At 29.0% G+C, this 22360-nt stretch overlaps 1 long non-coding RNA gene across 1 annotated transcript; it reads left to right on the forward strand.

The window, feature by feature from the left end:
- Positions 1 to 4526: 4526 nt before the first annotated feature.
- On the forward strand, positions 4527 to 21346 carry LOC129971160 (uncharacterized). Its single transcript, XR_008784768.1, has 3 exons — positions 4527 to 4749; positions 20980 to 21100; positions 21180 to 21346. It is a non-coding gene; the product is annotated as an uncharacterized LOC129971160 (long non-coding RNA).
- The last annotated feature ends 1014 nt before the right edge of the window (positions 21347 to 22360 follow it).

Here is a 22360-nt window from a genome sequence, read left to right on the forward strand (position 1 = left end):
GTGAATAATTCCTCGCTTCTTTTCAAATTTTGAGCCAACGACTGAAAGTACGATTTTTGACATTTTGCGCTTTGCATTCTTCTAAGCGAATTCATAATTCCGATAGTCTTTTAATATTATTAACGCTTCTTTCATTTTAGATTTATTGCAGATATTTGAAAGAAATGCGACTCCTTACCATTTATTTCATTTCATTCAATTAATTTTTACGCATATCAAACTTTCCTGTCAGCATCCATCAAAAGTACAAAAATTCGACTGCTGATGGTTCCTTATTAATGGCGAGTCTTGACGAAAGAACAGCTGAAAAAATAATACTAACTTTAAGCGCTCGTGATGAATTCTTAAGATTTTCCCTCAGATTTATGAGCAACACATGAAAAAAAAATTGCCACTACGTTGTGATTTATGTATGAAAGAGAAAGATGTGCAAGTCTGATTACTTCCGTTTTGATTAATATCTTGGTACTGTGTTTCTATTTTAATTAAAAGTGAATGTTCTTTTGGATATCAGTTTACTCAATGCTATTTAAAAAGAATTTAGCTACTTCTGAAGTAAGTCTCAATAATATTATGATTTTTAAAAGCATGCCGGCGTCCTGGCATAGAGGTAGCTCGTCTTCACCGTGATTTGGGCGTCCTGGATTCTAGAACCGTTCGCGCATTCTTGTTCTTCCTATGTGTTCTATCTGTGAGATATGTGTATGTGCCTCACCTGTAAAAAGGGGTTGTGCAAGCGAATGTGAAGCATGAAGTATGTAAGTTGTACATTTGGCCCTAGTTGGCGCTACTGAAAAAACAAGAGAAGCTCACTCGGCTTAAATCGCAGCTAGATCTGTCAGTGGGCTTGTTAAGTACCCTAAGTAACAGCAACAACAAAAGTATTGTTCTTCTTACAATAGCTTACATGATAAATTTAATTTATTTTTAAATTGTGTTATGCTTTTTCCCTTTAATTCTGCACAAAAAAAATTTAAGACACCTTGTCACATATATATATATATATAAGGTAAAGATTTCTTTGTAATAAAATTTTCCAATTTACAACATCATAATTTTTAAATTTTAATATTCCCATAATTATTCAAAATATTTCTGAAAAAAATTATTTAATATAAATTACAAGAAAAACATGAGTTTGCTTTTATGAGTTAATATTTTGTAATTGCATTTTATTTCAAATTATTTGTCTTGGTAAATCTCGTTAAATTTCTATACGTTTTATAGCAATAGAAACAATACTGCTGAAAAAAGTAACACTTTTTCATTCTTATTTTCTCTTCTATGGAATTATGGAATGTGCGAAGTATACATATATTGTGTTGTTGTTGTTGTTACTTATGGCACTTGCCATAGACAAGTCCGCTGACAAAGTCAGCTATTTAAATCGAGTTTGTGCAGTAGCTTCTGAGAGTAAAGATCCCTGAGCACCCGGGGGCAGAAGTCTGACTTCTTTCTCATACGAAGATGACACTCACACACTCGCTTGCACAGCTCCTTTTTTACAGGGGTGCTCTTTCACACACCTCACAGACAGAACACAGGGTAAGGAACAACCATGTCCGAACCAGGACTCGAACCCGGGACGCTCAGATCACGGGGAAGATGCGCTACCCCTACGCGAGGACGCCGGCAGATATATTGTAATCTACAAAGAGTTCAAAAAAGATATTTTGAAAAAACTCTGTGTTTCAAACCCGTTGAGTTCCGAAAAAAAAATGTTTTTTCATAATTTTGTCTGTCTGGGAACACGATAACATAGAAATTCTTAGAGCTGGACGGATTGTCTTTACACGAAATTTATCGATTCTGTCAAATTTTGAACGAACGTTCAGGTTAACGTGATATTTACAAAATGAAGAGAACTAAAACATTAAATGTAATGTACAGATTTAACATTTAAAATATAGACATGTGTCTAAGTTGGACCCAATTCGTCGTGGGATTGACTATTTGTTGGTATGCGTATCCACAAGTATGTAAAAACAATAACTCAAAAGCACATTAAAATAAACTTGAAGTGTGATCTTGAGAATACAAACTCATATAGAGAATTATGATTCTGCGCACATTTTGGTTTAATTTGATAGGAAAAAAATATATCGAAATTATAAAATAAGTTTTCTGGTTCAAATGGTATAATCGATATAAACTATATCTCATTTATTATTTACCAAAAGATCGTCAAATATTGCACGTTAATAGAATGGTACAGAAATAATAATTGGCAATTACATTTATTCGACTATTGCTGGAAAATGTCGGGAAAATCACTCCCTCTGATTTAGTAATTACAAATGTTCTATGTATATTTCTTCCATCAAAATCATACTGTTAAACGATAGCTTATTATTTTCCAGCTACAAATGAAAATGAGATTGACAATGGGTTTCAATGTATCTGGCATGTTTCAGACATAATCAGGTATATAAAATCATTGAAGCAGTTGATTGTAGAATATCTTACTCACTATTACTCTAGTAACACAGAAATATTGTACATCATTTTATGATACTAAACAATACTCAAAATATTGTATAATATTCTTGAATGTCAAATAATATACCATCCAATATTGAACAATATTTTACAATATGTTGTGCTGCTTGGATAGTGCGATATGTTGATTTCAGCGATGCATGCATGGAAACAGCTTCTGAATCCATCCATTACATCTTGCGAAACATCTTGTCTTCCAAGTTTCTTTATTTTCGTTTATAGATAGTACTCTGAAATTGGCGAAATCAATGAAGAGTGGTCTTAAGGCCTATTACAAATTATATATACATTTTTGGAATGTTCACTCATTGTAACAAGCGCACGCTGTAAAATACAAAAGGTCCTCTGTGTGATAGTGTCATTTTGAAATACGCAATGCAAAAGTAAATCAAATTTTCCCTTCCACTACTTTGCTAAACAATGAATTTACAATTTCTCTTCTGATACTTGTATAAAAGTGAGAATATTGGGATGGAATTTTAACATATTCTTGTCTCTCGATTATATTTGAAGAGAATGGTTTATATTTTATTACATATCATTTCGAAATAGGATGCTTATTTGGTAAATATCCTGTGTTAATATAACAACATTTATCAAAAAGATATATAAAACGCTGATTCTCATAACACTTTTTAACTGAAAAACATTTAAGATGTTATAATAGTTAAATCAAATGCCAATATTTGCGATCGGAATTTTGTGTTCCATGAGACTAACGCATCTTCCAAAGCTGATCCCAACTTCCGGTTGTGCAGAAGTCCCCAAATGGTTTACTATTCAGTTAAACATCTTCAGAATAAAACAAATCCAACACAGTTTAACCTGAATGTCCATTTATCAAATAAAATAACCTTATCTGTATTCGATGTTATTCCACCTACGTGAATCTTGGCTCTGAGTCAGTAGTATTTTAGGGAGGGAGTCTGAAGTGTATTTTCTTTTTTACTTCCGAAAAGTGTTCGTGCATTTGAAGTGCTAGAAACGAGGATTTTTTTCTTTTGAAATTGTGTTTACTATTTTTTTGTTTTATTCGAAATAAAAAATAAATGTATTACACCCGAATACTGTGTAGAAGAATCTTTTTCGATTTTGTTACATTGTATGGTTTGAGGCAATTTTTAAAAAAAATTAACGGTTTTTTTTTTGCTTTTAAATTATTTTTAAGTCGATGCATAATTTTTTTAAGTGATTCTTTCAATGGAGCATAGTATGGAGCATAGTTCACATGGAGCATAGTATGATTTAATTAAAAATTCAAATTCGTTCGTATTTAAACATCATCCACCACCCCTTTGAAGCAATAGAACTGAACTCTTCGCATAAAATGATGAGTATGATTCGCGCATCGAATTACTGAATTTTTAATTTTAAAACTGTAATTAAAAGAAAATATTTAGTAATTTTAAATGCAAAAAACAATTAAAAAGCTTCAATAATTCAAATGCCCTTTTATTATTATAGTAATTAACATAATAAATGTCTCAAAGCATGCGTCATCTAATTAGAAAGTTAAGTAAATTCGTAGGTCAAGAGGATAATTATGAACTTTTAAAATCATTATGTTTTTCCACTACTTATTAGAATTAAATTCTGTTAGAGCCATAATTAATCAAATTAAATTGATGGATTCAAGCTTTGAAAAGAATACAGCCATTTGAAATGTACATAATCAGTTGCCAATGAATAGAATCCAATACGTTCGAAACCTAAAATTATATGTATGAAAATCTTACCGAAACAGTTGTGTCAAATATATTTAAAATATTGTGTAGGATTTTGTCAAAGAATTAACTCTGTACAAAAATGTGTTAAGAATTTTATTATTTGCTTTGAGTTTATAATTTTATTTACTCCTGTCGACAATCCTCATTAACTGAGGCGATTTCGTTGAATCAGCGAAACTCGATTCAGAGAAATGCAGTTAAGCATTCTTGAATGAATGTGAAGCATTATTAGATTTGGCAACTGAGTCTTGGCGTCACGATCAGGTGATCTTAGGTTCAAGTTGAGGTTTTGTTGAACGTGCCCCATTCGTAACCATTGTGCATGATATTTCATTATTATATTTTTCTATCTGGACTTTTAAACGACTTTTAATTTGACTAAGCTTTTATTAAATAATAAAATAATTATAGTATGTAAGTTTTAAGAAACAGCGAATCTTTTTTAGAGTTATTAAGTAATGAGAAATTTCAAGAACTTTTTGTAGCCAATTTTTATTGTTTGGGTTCGGTTTCGTCAGAGCTGGTAAGTTCTCTTTGCTGATAATCTTTAAAATTTTTTATGCATTTGTATAATTTAGAATCAATATTAATTTTTCAATTTTTATTGTTATTCAATTATAAATAATTTTTTTTCGTTTTGAAAATATATTTTGAATATTACTTTTATTTTGAACCTTTGCTGTTGCTTATCTTGTATCTCTGTATTTGGTTTCTTGTATCGCTGTTATTTTACTTCCGATTCTTTGTTTCAGTTGTGTCGTTCTTCATTCTCACTGTTAAGACTTATATGCAATACATTTTTTTTAATTGCTGTTATTGTTCTTATATTTTGTTTCTCATTCTTGTATTCTTATTTTATACATTCAATTGCCCCTTTTTTCCTTCATTTAATAGCATTCAAATATTTACAATTTAAACTTTTAAAACTATTCTTATCCTGAAATACTGGCAACGGTATTTGATGTTGATTTTGTATCGTGTGCATTTTTTATTTTCTAAAAAGAATATTGTATTGTATAACGCGGTTTTGAGATTTAAGATGATAGAGAGCAGAAAATTAGATTTCCGAAATTTAAATTTTCAAATAGCAATGTATAATTCCCAAACATTCGATTTAAATGCTTAATCGATTCATAGTTTTTTTTTTTCAGATTCATCATTAGTAGCTAGTCTATCGCAAAGTAATGCAATGCATAGACTAACGAATTGAATTTTTATTAGCTGCCTTCCGTTTTATTCAATCAATTTTTTATTTCCTTCAATTTATCTCCAAACTTATACGAAAGTTGGGTTTTATGTATTTATTTGCTTTGCACTAATGTTTATTATATATATGTTATTGTGATAAACAAATTTATCATTGGAATAAAAAAAAATCGCATTTTTCTTCCGAGCTTATATAAAAGGTGATCTTTATGCATACATTTGCTTATAACTCATGTTTAAATTTTTTTCGTGTTTTAATGAACAAAATAAAGAAGGGACAAACATGCATTTTCGAAATGTACCCCAATAGTAATTTAGAAAGTCTTTATTACAAATTCAAGTGTTAGTGATATCTATTTAGTTTAACTCTAGCGACAAAGGTATCTATTTTCGAGCACTGTTTGGAATAAAAATTGTATGATCTGAATGGTCTTTTCGGTTTAACACCAATGACAATGTTGTCTTTAAATTTTAAATATGAAATATACTCCAATTCTTTCATTTTCTTTTTCATTCTCTCTTCATCTCGGGAAACTTAAGAAAAGAGGAAATGCATTCTAAGATGTCATTAACTAAATTATTATTTTTAAAACTTGTTTTGAGATTTCACTCCTCATACTTTCAACTACTAAAACTTGAAAATAAAAACAAGTAAATTCCAATACTTCTATATAATATTTATTTTCTTTTTTTTAAAACGATAGCCCGGTGGCGCAGTGGAAGCACTTCGCGCTACCAACGCACAGGCCCGAGGTTCGATACTCTGGCAGGGCAAGGTCGACTCAGTCTTTGATTCCCTCAGTGGGTCAATAAACTGAGGACCAAGCATACTTGGGAACTAAACACTAGGGGTTCCGTTAGGCTGACCATTTAACCGGGACATACGCCTCAGGGAACTCGGTCAAGAAAGTAGATATGGACACTGTATGCCTTGGACCTCATGCCACTGAGTTTAGTTTAGTTTCTTTTAAACGAAACTGTCCTTTCAATACAAGATTTCTCCAAATTTTATTTCATCATATATCGTCATTTACAAAACAATACCATACTTTGTTTGAAATAATTTATGTCCCAAAATCCCATGTCGCAATTCGGATTCATCTTTCAGAAGTTTCTCATCTAGTATCATGAAAATATGTACTTCTCAGAGCTATTGACTTATTAAATTGTAAATTGTGTTTCGGAATTGATAGCTTAAACTCTATTATACCTTTCTTGGCTGCCAGCCATAGATTGAATGCTAAAACAGTAACGGCGACGTGGGAGTTTTTTTGCTTTCTTTTTTCTTTTTTACCAGAACAGGAGGATAATCCGGGATTTCCTTCTCCCAGAAGTAAAAGCACATTATTCAATGCAGGAATAACTTTTCTATAATTTATTTTATGGATTGCTACTAGCGAAAGCACATATGTTGAAATTATAATTATAGATAAAGTAGATTTGTAGAATTTGTTAAATTAAAAAGGTTTGAATATTTGAAGGAACACGTCTTTTCAGTTAGAACAGATTATTAAAAGCAGAACATTAAAAATATATGTGAAAGGGAAATAGATGGTGAAATGTGGTGTTTGGTAGAGTGTTTAAAAATAAGTCCCCATTCGATTATTTATGAATATAAATTTTCTAAAAAGTAATCTTTAGAAGAATCAGATTTGATTTTATTGATTATTTTCTGTAATTTGGAAATTTAGAATGATTATCGTACATTTGTACTTGGATTAGATCTAAAGGATTGGTCCTTTTTTGTGCCCGAAATTGTTGTTCAAAAGGATATAAGTTATAAGAATTATATTATTCTTATAACTCATTATTATAGAGAATATTTTCTTTTCAATCATGTTTTTATATAGTTTTGAAAATTATTTTCATGCTGATTTTTCTAAAAATGAATACTACTTCTTTGATAATTACCATCTCATTGTATGAATCAATGCTATTCTAAAAAATTTTTATTTCCCGAATTGAGGAAAATTGATCATAAAAAAATTTGTTGTTATTTTCCGATTGTATTTTTTACGACGTTAATATTTATACTAAAAAATAAATAAATAAAAGTATTAAGCAAAGTAATAAGCAAAATAAAATAATTAATTATTATTTATAGTAATCAAACTAAATTTCTAATATTTCTTGTACAATAGAATGTAATCAAGATATATCAAACAAAAATATATTTAAAAAAATGTCTATCATAGCAGAAATATTTGTAAATTCGTTTATTTTAATAATTTCCAGTGTTATGTCCATGAATTCCTTTATTAACAAAATGTTCAAATTATGGATGAGTGAATTGCCTTTTTGTTCAATCACGAGGCTGTTATATCTCCCTATTTAAAGATAATTAAAAATAATGGCATTCATTTTACAATTATTATAAAAGAAGGAAAGAAACCTGTTTCTTTCTAAACCGGATTATATGCTTTTGTTATTCGCTAATTATAAGTGAGAAAGATAAATTGCAATTTGTAAGATCTTATTCGTACCACAATTAGGATTTAGTAATTGAGGATTTTTGAACGTTTAGAAAAGAAAAAAAAATATTCGTCACAAATATCAGACGAAAAATTTTGTATTGATAACAGTTCTTTGATTGGTTTATTATTCTCAAACTATAGAAAGAAAAATTACTAAACCGTGTTTTACTTGAGTAAAAAGTGTTCACTTTTCAATTCTGAATAGAATTTTAAGAAGATCGAAAAAATGTACAATCAGTATAAGTAATGTTTTCATTATTTGTAAAAACGCGAAAATGAATGAGTAATGTGAACTGTTCTAGAAACATGAATTCAGTTGGTCCATCGAAGTTCATGTGATTTCCGTCAGAAAGAATGCAGAAATTGCAATTATAGGCCAAGTTTCGGTTTCAACCGGTAAAGATTGAGCACTCATTGGTTCTTTCGTAATTATTGTTCGTCAATAACATGCACCTAATATACATTTAATAAATTTCTTTACTGAAGAAAACAACCATGAATATTGACCATGAAGCATACCACTCTCGTTTGTGGGACACATGAAAATAAAAATCTTCTTTATGTCCGAAAAGCACGTTTTTGAAATTATGTCTGTCAGTCTTTGAACACGATAAATCGAGGGATAATGTGTTACTGAAATAAAATTCAGTCACAAATCTGCAGATTTTTATCAAAGTTTGATGCAAACCTCTCGTGAACAGTATATTTGTTCATCCTGTTAATGTGAATGCGACAACATATATGTATCAAATAACTCAATATTGAAAATTAAGAACGTAGATTGATCATTAGCATGGTTTATTCTGCACCAGTTTGTCCGTACATAATTTACCATCTGTCGGTCTGTATATTTGTGAGCATGCAAATGTTATAAATAACCAGTAGAAGTGATCCCCATGACAGTTGCATGCTTCATAGTATAGTGAAGAAACCCGGCACTTTTGTGTTGATTGCATGCCATTGAAGGAATATTGATAGTTGGCATGAATCTAGCACCTTTACTCAACCTAGCGTGCGATATTTGTTGGCGTTTAATCCTCGACATGCGCTTAAAGTGCTAGAAATTCGAAAAAAATATTATGGATTCCTATGTTTCGACCGATAGAAATCAAAAATTTCTATAGAATTACGATATAAATCATATCACATGCTAAATTTCATTTATCCAAATCATTCCGTTTGTGAATTATTGCATTTACATGCATGCGAAAGAACAGATGGGCAGATAATCAAGCTCTTGTCGGATTTGGATAAACTTTGGTTCGAATCTACATTTTAGATGCTAAATCTAAGACAGTTTTCAAATCACGTCCGGGTCACCAAATGTGGCGATTTGGGATGAGCGAGGAAAGAACCTGGGACCTTGTGGTTCGCAATCCAGGAACATGACCATGATACAAAAGAAATTGCCCTGGGAGCGTAGCTGTTAACTGGCTTATAAGCTTTCACTACACATCTTATATTTATCGGGTTCACTTGGATTCGGACTACTTTGACAGATTTCCTCATAATGGATTTCATTCAAAATGTGACGTATATATATAAACTGGTGTAAAGAGTACATACCAAATTACACCCATCTAAACCAAAGTATTTTGAGTTAAGTGCACGTAGATAGGCGACATAATTTCAAGAATTTTTTTTCTGACTCGAGGACTTCTGAGATGCAGAAATTCGTCAGAAACGTGAGTTCCATTTTTATTTATAATTATTTTTTGACGATTATAATAGTTTCTCTTTCCATATTTCGTAAATCAGAAAATAATAAAAGAGTTCTATGATTTAAATAAATGTAATTTGATGAGTAGTCTTGTCAACTGCATCGTTGATTTTTATGAAATATTAGAACCAATCTGTCGAAAAGAGTACCCATTAAATCTGTATTAATTTTCTGCACAGTGCGAATAATCAGAAAAAAGCCCATATTATTTTAGCTGAAGTGAGAAAAGTTTAATTGGTTCATAATGGAATTCATAAAATCAAAAAGTTCTGAAAGTCGAGTTCGAATATATACAAAAAAAAAACCTCTAATAAATTTTAAATGTAAATACTAGAAAACGTGCGGACTAAATTTAAGATTATGCATTAAAATATTGTATTCGATGAATGCTAAAAATCTTCAAATGCATCTCTTAAAAAGTATTTCCAATGTAAAAAGCACATATATTTAAATCAGAGATAAACTATGTATTCCAATAAAATATTTTAAGTTGTGAATTTTTCTTCCTCTGTAGAAGAATATTTGGAAGCAAAATGCCTTATGATATCTATAATAACATTTTATCTAATAAATAAATTCTAATAAAAATTCTCTGCAGTATTTTGACGTATTTTTAGAATATATTGAATTCATTTACTTATACGAACACCTAAACGCACTTGAAATCAATAATGCTTGCTTCAAATGTACTTTCTAAGAATATATTGATACAAATAAATGCTAAACAATTTCGAATGTATCCAATTTTCTCTAAATATATACTTATTTATATCATGCATATCGGCTACGTGATCCTTTTAAAATATTCAAATGATCCTCTGAATGTAGGAATTATTTATAATCATACAAAGTTTGAGATAGACTCTGGCATTTCAGTGCCAGATCCTAAAATATTTATGAATACTCAAGTTGATTTTAATTCTGATGCTTTGCGTTAAATAACGTTAAAAGTTTTGAGTTACGAAACAAAAATTAGCTTTCTAACCTATGCATAATCAGATGAAGAAAAAAACACAATTCTACTAAGATTTGAACATATAAAACCGGAACACTCCATATGAAATGGTTCTCAAAATTCTTAGCCATCAAATATTGACGCCGTATACAATCCACCGGATATTTTCACAATACATAGAGCGTAATCCTTCCTCGAATGTTTACAACAAAGTCATTTTTATTCTTTTTTTGCAAGATAAACTTTTTTTAATATTATTTTCTACGTCCCCTTTAAGGCAGAAGAATTGTGAAAACATCCTCTCTTTGCAAAACAACTCAATAAATGCTGGAATGCTTTAGAGTGAACACTTTTGACATTTTTAACCGTATTCTTGACCATATATTGAATTCTTCTTAAAATATGGTACTGGGAAAAATACTTGCTTATTGTGTACTGTATATGGCGTAAACAGAAACCGTTTGAAAGATTTATTTTCTTTTGCATTTTGGATCGAATCAATCAGAATTATTAAAATGGCTATATTTTGTACCAAGTCTGAAGATATAAATTTATTTTCGAGTTTCTTTACATAAGAATCGCGATATCATTTTTAAAAATAAAACGGCACGTTTACCTATATTTTAAAATAAAGTGTTCCATTTTCGAGACAAAAAAAAAAGAAAAAAGAAAGAAACATTCTACGAGTACAATCAAATTATATATTTGAAACTTTTATTATAAAATAATTTTTGTATTCTTTAAAGTTTAATGATCTAATATAGAAACTGTATTAAAATTCATCTGTTTAAAAGTTTGTCTTTTTTTTATGATCTTTGACTTACAATTGATTTTATATATCATGATATTTTGAAATCGATTTTTCTCATTTAAAAAAATGAAAAGCACTTCTCATATGGAATAAAAATTTAGTTATACTTATAAATATTACTAAAATGGGATTTTAAAATAATCAGAATTGTACATTATCATCAAAAACACTGAAATAAAACTGCAAAATACTTCAGAAGTAAGAGGAAAATAATGAATATCGTTAAAAAAAATAAAACAACATAAATAAGAGCATTTAAAGATTGTTGCAATACATGAACTCTTAGTCAAGCAATTTAAAGGCAACATTGATCTTCAGTAGAAAATAGCATCATATTAGTACATGATAATAATCATATGAAGCTAAATGATTTCTTGTTTTGGAAAATTGAAATATGAATAAATTAAGTAAGATTATGAATTTATCTTTGCAAAAACCGCAAACGGTTTTGCTGGACTATTTTAAATGAAGCGAAGCGGAACTTCTTAGAAATCGGATCCAATGCTTTATCTGCAAATTTCTAAGTCAAGTTATTTTCTAGTTTCTAAGTACGAATAGATTTTGAATATTTGATCGGTTAGCTGAATTCAGAGATTTATAAGACTTTGATTTTTCAGATGTTTCGTAAAAGATTTTGGTTTTGTATATGAATCAGGAAACAAAATTGGAGTTACTTTTAGATTTTAACTTCAGAAATAACGTTTTATCTATTCTTACTGCTGTAATAGCTTACCCTAAATAGTAGATATGCTTTCGAATTAGAATCTTAATATGTAAAGAAGAAAAAAAACGAAGATGAATATAATTTTTTTTTTGTAGAAACTGAACTTATATTACATTAAAATTTAAATTATTTTCAATGAAGTGCTTAATAAGAATAAATAATAAAAGTACTCAAAAATTAAGTACGATATATTTTACCGAATTAAAACGTATACATTGTAAACGAAAATTTATTTTGCTGCTTCAGATACTTGCCTGCTTTAAAATATCAATTATTGGCGAAAATATTTTCTTTTTTATTAAATATATTTAGTTTTTGAAAATTTATGTTTATAAAAGTATGATTTTATTTCAAAATTCATTCTATGGAAATTTAGAATCATTTTTATTTCTTCACAATTTTGCCTTAACGGTATTTTATAACACATGCTACTTTCTAAAATTATAAATTTTGATAAAATCTTATTAGAAAAAAAGATTATGAATTAAGATCCCGAGTAGGGATTGCAATACCGGTATACTGGGATAGCGAATACCGGCATTTTGAGCCATTTGTACAATTTTGTAATACCGGTATTCACAAATTTAAATGCCGTTTTTTCGGTATTTACTAGAAATTTTTAAAATTGTAAATATGTTCAGGGATCACCAACATAGCAAAATAGTATAGGTTTTTGTTTTTATGTCTCCCTAAAAGGCAAAATTAATTAGACTGTGAATAGTAATTCTTATTTCTGGAAAAAAGTAATATGCTTCTAGAAAAATTTCTAAATTTTAAGCAAATAATTTTATAAACGTTTTAACTGCTTAACTGTTTTGCCCGAGTGCCATACGTGCATCGATTTATCGAATTTTGATAGTTGTAAGAAAAAAAAGCCCATTCATAATGATTATAATTCAATATTAAAATTACTTCGAATACATAGATAAATCAAGTATTCAATAGATTTCCATTTGAATCAAAATAAGAAAATATTCCCAAAATAGAAGGTGTCATCTTATTAGATAGCAAAGAAAATGCAGTTAAGTTGTTAATTAGGAGAATTTGCTCTATACCAGAAAAAAGTTATTTCTTTATTTTTTTCTCTCTACTTTTATCTTTTAACTGGCATATTTTTGTACGTTGATTTTTATCTATTTATATTACTCACAAAATTGTTTTTTTAAACGAAAAAATCACTCCAAATGCAATCGTATACCTTAAGAAAAGAAAAATAGAGTTCAGTAATTTCTTACTTTGACACATAAGAAAAAAAAGTAAGTGTTTTTGAATGTGAAAGCTCCATCTAACAATTCTAGAAATGATATATTTTAATTTATTTTAAATCCCTTAGTAAAAAAATTAATATTTATTCATAAAAATTACTCTTTATGAAGTAATTTAACTTGGAAAAAACATATTTTATATGGTGTATTTTACGAAATAATTGAAAGTATTATGAAATAATTTAGAAAGAACTCCTTGATGTGCTGATGGAATTTTCTTGCAATTAGCGTTTTCACTGATAAAAAATATATATACTTTTTTTAAAAAAAGTATATATACTTTATTTTTTAATGTACCCTTATACGTTATTTATAAAACTCACATTTTTAATAGTCCTTTTAAGTAAAGCAATTGAAATGAAATCTATTGCAGCAAGATGAGAAATTCTTGAAAAATTCGTATTTTTCGAAATGTTTGTCTCAGAATTTACAGAAGAATTTCACCCTGTTACTTGAAGAATCTAAAATAAGCACAATACAGATAAAGCAAACAGAAGAAAAAGAAAAATGAATGCGAAATAATTTGTGGGGAAATGCATTTAATTCGATATTTGATTATCATTTTTCACAGCTTTGCATCAAAAAGACAGCAAAAAATCTGAGTTCGATTTTCCTTATATTGTAGCTGATTCGGATTAATACACTTTCTTTTTTCAATTTAATTTATTTATTTTGTCTTTTCTTCGTTTTGCATATCGAAAGGATAAAGGATGCATTCAACTCGATCTAATTACATTTTGGATTATAAATTGCTAAAATTTAATCTCTAATTACCATTTGCAGAATGAAGTGTCCACGAAATGATTTTTCATTTACATAAGAATGATCTCTTTTGGCTTAGTGTTTGTTATATTGAAGCATTGTTTTTTATGAACTGTAATGTAATGAGAAAGGTTTTCTTCTTAAATGCTTCTTTTTCAAAAATTGAAATAGTTTTACATTTGCATAAAAGATGTCTGAGCTAAAGATTTAAATATATAAACAATGATTTTTACAAATTCGTGAAATTATCTCAAATATTTAATCATTAGTTTAAATACATAGCTTTTATTGGGGGGGGGGGGATTAGCGTTTCGATCAAAAATTATTCAGTAGATATTTTGAAATTGACCTGAAAACAATTGCCAGAAACAAGTGCTCAGTTTAAAAAGACTTTTTGGCCACATTTATGGATCTATTGTTCCACTTTTATAAATACTTTTTTTTTTGCGATTTAAATGTTTTTAATAGAATTTTTTTGGGAATGAATTTTCCTCCTATTTTAAACAGAATACAAGAATAACATTTTTTTCCAGCATCACAAGAGTTTTATTTAAAAATTAATATTAATTATGTTATTTTGGAAACAATTAGGCAAATCAATTAATCAAGTGTCATAAATTATATAATAATGCATGAATTACATAATATAATATTTACTTTCTCGTATGCGAAATATACAATGAGAAAATAAAATGTCTTAAAAATTTGAATCCGAAGAAGTAAGTCAGTCCCTCTTATTCAATACCCCCTTTTCAGACCTCTAAAAATCTAAGAAAGACATGCAACTTTGGAATTATATCTGTCAGTCTGTGGACACGTTAGCTCAACAAACTCAATGAGATATTGGAATGAAACTTATTATGCTTTATTTCACAAAAATTTCAGATTTTTATCAAAATTCTATCTATCAATCTATTCTATTTTCTTCAAACTAATCATTTCAATCAAACGAAATCCGTGTTTAGAAAGTTTCGTCGTCTAGTCCGAAAATCATAACTTAAAACCCAAAGGTTTTGATGGATGCTACTAAGCATATAGATTTGTCGTTAAGATCGTATATCTGTATTAATTCTTCATCCAGGGTCTACCGTCTGTCGGACTGCGGTTCCCGCGGTGGCCTCGTGGTAAGGTCTCGGCTTCGGAACCGGAGGGTTTCAGGTTCGAGACCTGATTCCACCAAAGAACCGTCGTGTAAGGGGGTCTGTTGCACGTTAAAGCTGTCCTGACCAAACGTCCTCCCACTGGTGTGGTGTGGTGTGGAGAGGGGGGTGCCAGCTCAGGTGTCGTCCTCGTCATCTGATCGCGGTTCAAAATGACGAGGTCCGTCCCAAAATAGCCCAAGTGTTGTTTAAAACGGGACGTTAATATAACTAAATCAATCCAAACTCTGTCGGACTGCTTATCTGTGAATAAAAATATGTGGTGGCTGAGAAACGCAAGAATTTGAAAAAATGAAATTTAATGGGTATTATCATCACCATTGTTGACTAGCTTAAGATTTTCCAAATTATTTGTAGAAAGGACGACTGATTCAATCCAAATACCCAGTTTGGATTTATTTTAGCACGTTTAAAACTATTTGATGCATTTTTAAACAAATCATATTGTATGACTATACATGATGTTCGAAGAGAGGACACATCCATTGATTCATAATAGAATTCATAAAACCAGTATTTAAAAAAATACTAAACCTACTAATATATAAATAACCTATTGAACCTACAAAATATATAAAAATATCCAACGGATTCGTAATTGAAATTCTAGAGTAAATGTTGCATTAAGACTTTTAAAATAATACATTAAAGTAGCATACGAAATAACAAATCCGTCGAATTATAAGGTTTTCAAAAACGAATTTCAAAAATATTTTATATGTAAAAGATTAGCATGTTCAAACTCAAGATATATTTATGCATTCAATAAAACAATTTGTTTTAAATTTCTCTGTTTAGAATCGTATTTTCGATCAGAAATGCATTACGTTAACTGCAGTCAAATTTTGTGAATTAAATTTTTTTGCAATATTTTGAGGTATTTTTATTTAATATTGAATGTATTTACTGAAATAAATTCCCAAACGCAAATATACTGATACTGATAAACGAATGTATTTCCTGATATGAATATTATATCCTTAAATGTCTCTCTAAAAATATATTTATGGAATTGAATTGAAGATAAGGCAACGCTTAACTATTTCGATTGTGTTTATTTTTCTTTAAATATATATAATTTATTTATATTTCATATTATGGAATTTATTGCATATCGGATAAGTGATCCTCTGGAATTATTCGGTTGATTTATATGGCGGGATCAATTTAAAATCATATAAAGATGTATTTGGATATATACTCTGGCATTTCCGTTCCAAGAATCCAAAATGTTTATGAATGCTCTGGCTTCTTTTAATTCTGCATTATTTATTAAAAAAGGTTAGTAATTTTGAGATCTGAGAAAAAAAAATGTATGTGCATGCTCATATGATATGATAAAGTAATTCTACAAAGAATTAGACTTTTTGAATTGGGATTCTTCAAAAGAAATGGATTTATTTTTCAGTAGCCATCAAATATTTACTTCAAATTTAATATCCTGGACTTTCCCATAGTAAAATAATTTAAAGAAATATTTTCTTTAAAGCAACATTGCACCTCGAATTCTTACTTCAAAATTCTATTTAACGTTTTTTGTTCAGTATATATATATACTTTTAGCAATTGCTTGACCGAAAAGAAGAAACTTTTGAAATTTTAAAACTTCGATTTATTTCATCACATGAGGCATATTATGTACAAGGAAGAAATGATGGAACACTTCAGTCTACACTACCATACAAGAGTCGAAGAACAAAAGTGACTAACATTTTCCTTTTCACTGGTTTTGCTATGAGATTTTGATAGGGATTTCTTTGACACGTTTACCCTTAGGAAAGGGAAATTTAGGCATCTTTAAAAGAATGCGGTACACATTAGAGATTTTTATTCCTACGCTCAAAGCGTGGGAAGCTGCTGAAGAGAGTAATTTTATAGAGCTCGTGTTAAGTTAATTAAATAAAAAAAACGGAATTGGATCAGGAAATAAGAGTTCATTTTAGAATGAAAATAATATTAGCTAAATTCTGATAAAAATATGGAAATTAAATAAGATTCAAAAATATCTGTCTATATTATTTTATTCATTTCTTTTAAAGTCAGAAGAAATGTAGAAGCGAATGTTTGAGTCGAATCAACATTCAAAACAGAACGTTTCTGGGAAAAAATAAAAATATGTAAACGCAAATGTTTTACAGTATTAATTTTAACAACTTATATCCTTTGTTATATTTTGAATTGTACATCATAAAATATAATACTGAGGAAAAGAAGTGATTACTGTGCCCAGAATGTGAGATAAACAGAAACATTTTAAAGATTTATCATGTTTTGTGTTTTGGCTCGAGCCCATGGGAACTCTTTCAATAGTCATATTTTTGTAATACGCCAGAACATATTAAATACTTTGAAGGATTTTAATGTAAGAACTTATTGCAATTTAACAAAACGTGATAGAAGAGCAACACATTTATTATGAAACTGAGAGGTCACGTAATTCAATTTTAGTACAAGTTAGCAAATGTTAATAAAATATTTCACTATATTTCTTTGTAGAATAATATTATTTTAAGCTGTAATATTTTTCTACATTATTCTAATGTTTTCTATGTCATAATTTTCAGAAAAGTATTATGAATAATGTTTTTTACATGAAATACTTCATTTTCGCTACTAGAAACCGAAATATTTTATGAATATAACACAATTGTTACAAATAAAACTTTTGCTATAAAATAATATTTTTTCGTATATTAAAAGCTTAAATACCACATGTGGGATAAATGGGAATCTAACATTACTATTTTTTTTAACTTATATTGCTTCTTACTTTTGGATCTTTAATTCCAAGCTTATTTTTATAAATAATGTGATATTTTTAAATAAATTATGATCATTTAGATCAATTTTCAGATGTATGGAATCAAGATTTAAACATATTAATCAAATTACCAATATTTATTTCTGAAAATATCAAAATTGCGTATTAAGTCAAAACACAATGAAATAATTCAGAGAATGAAATATCGAAGTTCTTGAAGAGATGGGTAGATGAGGCAGGATTGCCAAAGATTCCTATGATAAAGGTCCTCGTCCTTATTTTCGACAGGAATATGACACATTTCTCACTTTCCAATCTTCATTTTTCGTCAAGGCATGCAATAAGCATGTCTTGACGAAAGGGAGGTTTGCGATCCCGTATACTCAAAACCCTCTGTTCGCAAAACCAAGCTGGAACTTTAAGTAGCTGGAGTATTCCAACACATTTCGTTAATGCATATCCCATTATTACACATGTCATGAAACCAATAATCTCTACGAATAAATGTAAGGCACTTGTGGAATGTGATCGAAGCCACATAATGATTAGGCCAAGAAGGACTGAGAATTTGTCCTTTGGAATACATGTTTAATACATGTGGGATAAAATGGATTCGTCATCTTCAAGACAATTGTTTCGATCTCAAGTACCAAATTCCAACAATGAAGTAAGAAGGTGGAAGTGACTTGGTTAGGTGATACGTTTTACGTCTTAACATGAGTCCCATTCATGGGACTCGTGTTAAATTTCAGCATATAGACATCTTTGAGAACACCATATCTTTGTATGCATGAAATTCTTTTGGCCATGGCTTTATTTTCCAACAGGATAACGATCCAAAGCTTTGGCCCAAACACATTCAAAATTGGTTCACCTGCCATCATGTGACCCCTCTTTATTTAAGCGAAACCCACTACCTTAACGTTATTGAAGGAACATGGACCGAGTTGACACGTCGTCTTGCAGGAAAAAATTCTAAGAATATTCATGAAAAGTTCTCCCAACTTGAAGAAGAATAGAAGATCTCTCTCTCCTTCATCCAAACTCTTCTTATACGCTTCGTAGCTGCCAGGCTGTTATTGATGACAAGGAGTTTATCATCAAACATTAATATATAACAGTTAATATTTTGAACGATCTATCAACTTTCTATATTTTAGCAGACTTCAAGCAGTTATTAAATATTTCTTATTTTAAATTAAATGATAGACTGGCCACTCCGACTCGCCCGAACCTGAATGACCGGATCGCCGCGATAGTAACTCTGTTTGAACTGCAACTGTGGTTGAGTCCTAATGGTCATCACAAACCACGGTACAACACTTCCCTAAGAAAATACGCCCCCACCCGTTCGTGTACCCTCAAGGATGGTGAGAACCAACCATCAAACCGGAAGCTTCTTATCCTCAATTACGAGGTGCCCACCCGAGGGTGTATTTTGAATGAAATATTCTCTCGATTTAAAATTATTAATTAAAATTTTTTTGCTGTTTGAGTCATAATTGTTAACGCACTAAACAAATGCCTAAAAATACACATTATGGGACAATTTCAGAGAATATATATTAAAATTTTATGGCTTGCCCAGCAAAATATTTCAAAGACTCTTTAGGTCAAATATTAAATTGAAAATTTAGTAATCATTAATTCCGTGAATCAACTGGTAATCAAAAGTGGCTGCTATACAAATAGAGAAATTTAATTTAAATAAGAGAGTGTGTAAAAACTAAGGAAATGTTAAAAACATAAATTCTGGACCTTGCCTTTTTAAGGACAAAATAAATATACAATTGAAAATAAAAATATATTGGCACGTAATAGTAATAAGAGCATACAAGAATGTTATTTCGTTTTTCTAAAAATGAAATATGGAAAAGTTATATATATATAAGTTGAAATCATTATAAAAATTATAAATTATCTTTATAAAGACAAGACGTTTCACTGGATATTTTTTAATTGAAGTGAAATGGAACTGATTAGAAAACAGAATGGATGCTTGCTCATACTTTTCCAAATCAAGTTATTTTCTGAATTCAAAGCTCAAAAAAAGTTTGAATGTTTGATTGGGTAATTCCAATAAGAATTTCTTAAAACCATTTTTTTAAATGCCTTGGAAAAGGTTCGTGTTTTGCAACTCAGTGAAAAAATAAAAACTAAGGAGAGTTATTAAAGTGTATCGAAAATAACATTTAAACTATTACTGTTGAAACATCTCATTCTAGTTAATAGACAGCATTTGGAATTAGAGCGATTAATATATAAAATAAAAAAAGGATTATAGATAATATTTTTATTGAATCTGTGCATCCAGCATTATAATAAATTAATTTTATTGAAGTTATTAGTGAGCCGAAAGAGGAAAATATAATCAAAAATTGAATGTTCGAATCATTTTGTTGAATTAAAATCTTAAATACCATAAAAGGGTAGTTTTCTTTATTACTTAAGAAAATAATTACTCACTTTGGCGTTTAAGAAAAGAATTTGCGTTTTAAAATTAATAAATCAAAAATTAAGATATTGCTTTTATAAATAATTATGAATGCAATATTAGTTTTATTGATAAAGTTAGTTTCTGTATGAAGCAATTTAAATATATTTGAAAACATATTTTATGATATGTATTTTATGAAATAAATTTGTTTATTAGGTAAGAATTTGGAAAAGTATCATTTGTAGCGCAGAAAAAATTTTCTTGCAACTGACACTATTTCAGTTTTTGAAAAAAAAAATTTCAAACATACTTTATTAAATTCCTTTAACTCGTTCCATGTGTCAATCATGTACTTCATTTTAAATGCAATATTATAGTAAGAACAAGATGATAACATTTCTTTTTTTTCAGATTCAACCATATTACCTATCTATAAAGTCATATTTGTTTATTAAAGAAAATCCTTTTTCTTTTTCAGCGGGCAAATAAAATCATTAACCTGAGAAAAGTGAGTATATTACCTAGAGAATGTGCTGTACTTCAGCCACATAGTTGACATTTCATGGAAAATTTGTATTATCCACAACTCTCCTCAGAAGGTAAGTTTCATTACAATAATCTTCTTTCCAAAAAATAAAAGATTAAAAAAGAAGAATGACATTATAACTTCCCTACTAGAAGTCGACCAAGAAATGATTAAGTTACGTCACAACAAAGCAAGTTTTATTATTTCACAACTCTTTCAAGATGCGAAGATTACCAGATGTGAGTAAACAAGATATTTTCTTAAAGTAAGTGCATCTTCATTATTTGAAGTGACTGGCGAACCTTTCTTTACCTGAGGACATATGAAGGATAAATCCCTCTTTCTTGTCATTTTATTTCAATTTCAGATTATGTTAATAAATTTTTGTGCGCAGTTTTGAAATATTTTTTTTACAGTTTCTTAATAATTTTGTATTGATCTTTCTAAGTTGGATATTGCTCGAAAGGCACAAGGAGACGTTCAGTTATTAAATTTTTTTGCACTGATGACGTATGATGGGTATGAGTTCAATACATTCTTTCATGTTGTTTCCTTGCTTTTTAAAAACATTTAAAACTTTTTTCCTTCTTTTTATTCTGCTTTTCTTGGATACCATAACAGAGACAGGAATGAAATTTTTCATTTCCCCAGATATTAATAGTAGTTATAAAACTGGATAATTATTTTTGATGTAATTGTTTCTTAATAATACAGTATATTCAATTTTATCGCGGCCCACTAAACCATGAATGATATGCATATGTTATCAAATGACAAATTTAAAGAAAATGATGTAAAGAATTTTATGTTATTTGAGTCAATAGAAAGTTTGAAAAAATTATGTTTACATTTTTATTTGGTTTTGACTTTATTACTCATATTTAACGAAATAATTTTGACTAATGATTATTTTAATCAATAAAAGCTAAAACTAATCAAATTATGAAGACCAGTTTTTGTCGATATTATACCTTTTAAACGGCTTCTCGAGGAAGATCATCCAATCAACAAATAACTCTTGTTCGAGACTATCATATATTGATTCAAAATAATACGGTTCAATCCTTCATAATTTAGTCAGTTTGAGGCACAGGAGCAAAGAGTTCTTTATTTACAATTTTAACGAGTTAAGAATATTAAAAAAACATATCAGAAACAGAATGGAAAGACTATAAAAATCAGCTGTATATTTATTTACTCAAACAGCATACTCAAATAGCACAAAAATGTTGTACACTATTGTAGGACATTGATCAATATTCTATTGATTAATATCATATAATATCGCACAATATTGTGAAACAAGTTGTGCTCTCAGGGTATTGCATTATTT

This window comes from Argiope bruennichi, chromosome 6, assembly GCF_947563725.1.
Source record: "Argiope bruennichi chromosome 6, qqArgBrue1.1, whole genome shotgun sequence".
NCBI classification, from domain to species: Eukaryota; Metazoa; Arthropoda; class Arachnida; order Araneae; family Araneidae; genus Argiope; species Argiope bruennichi.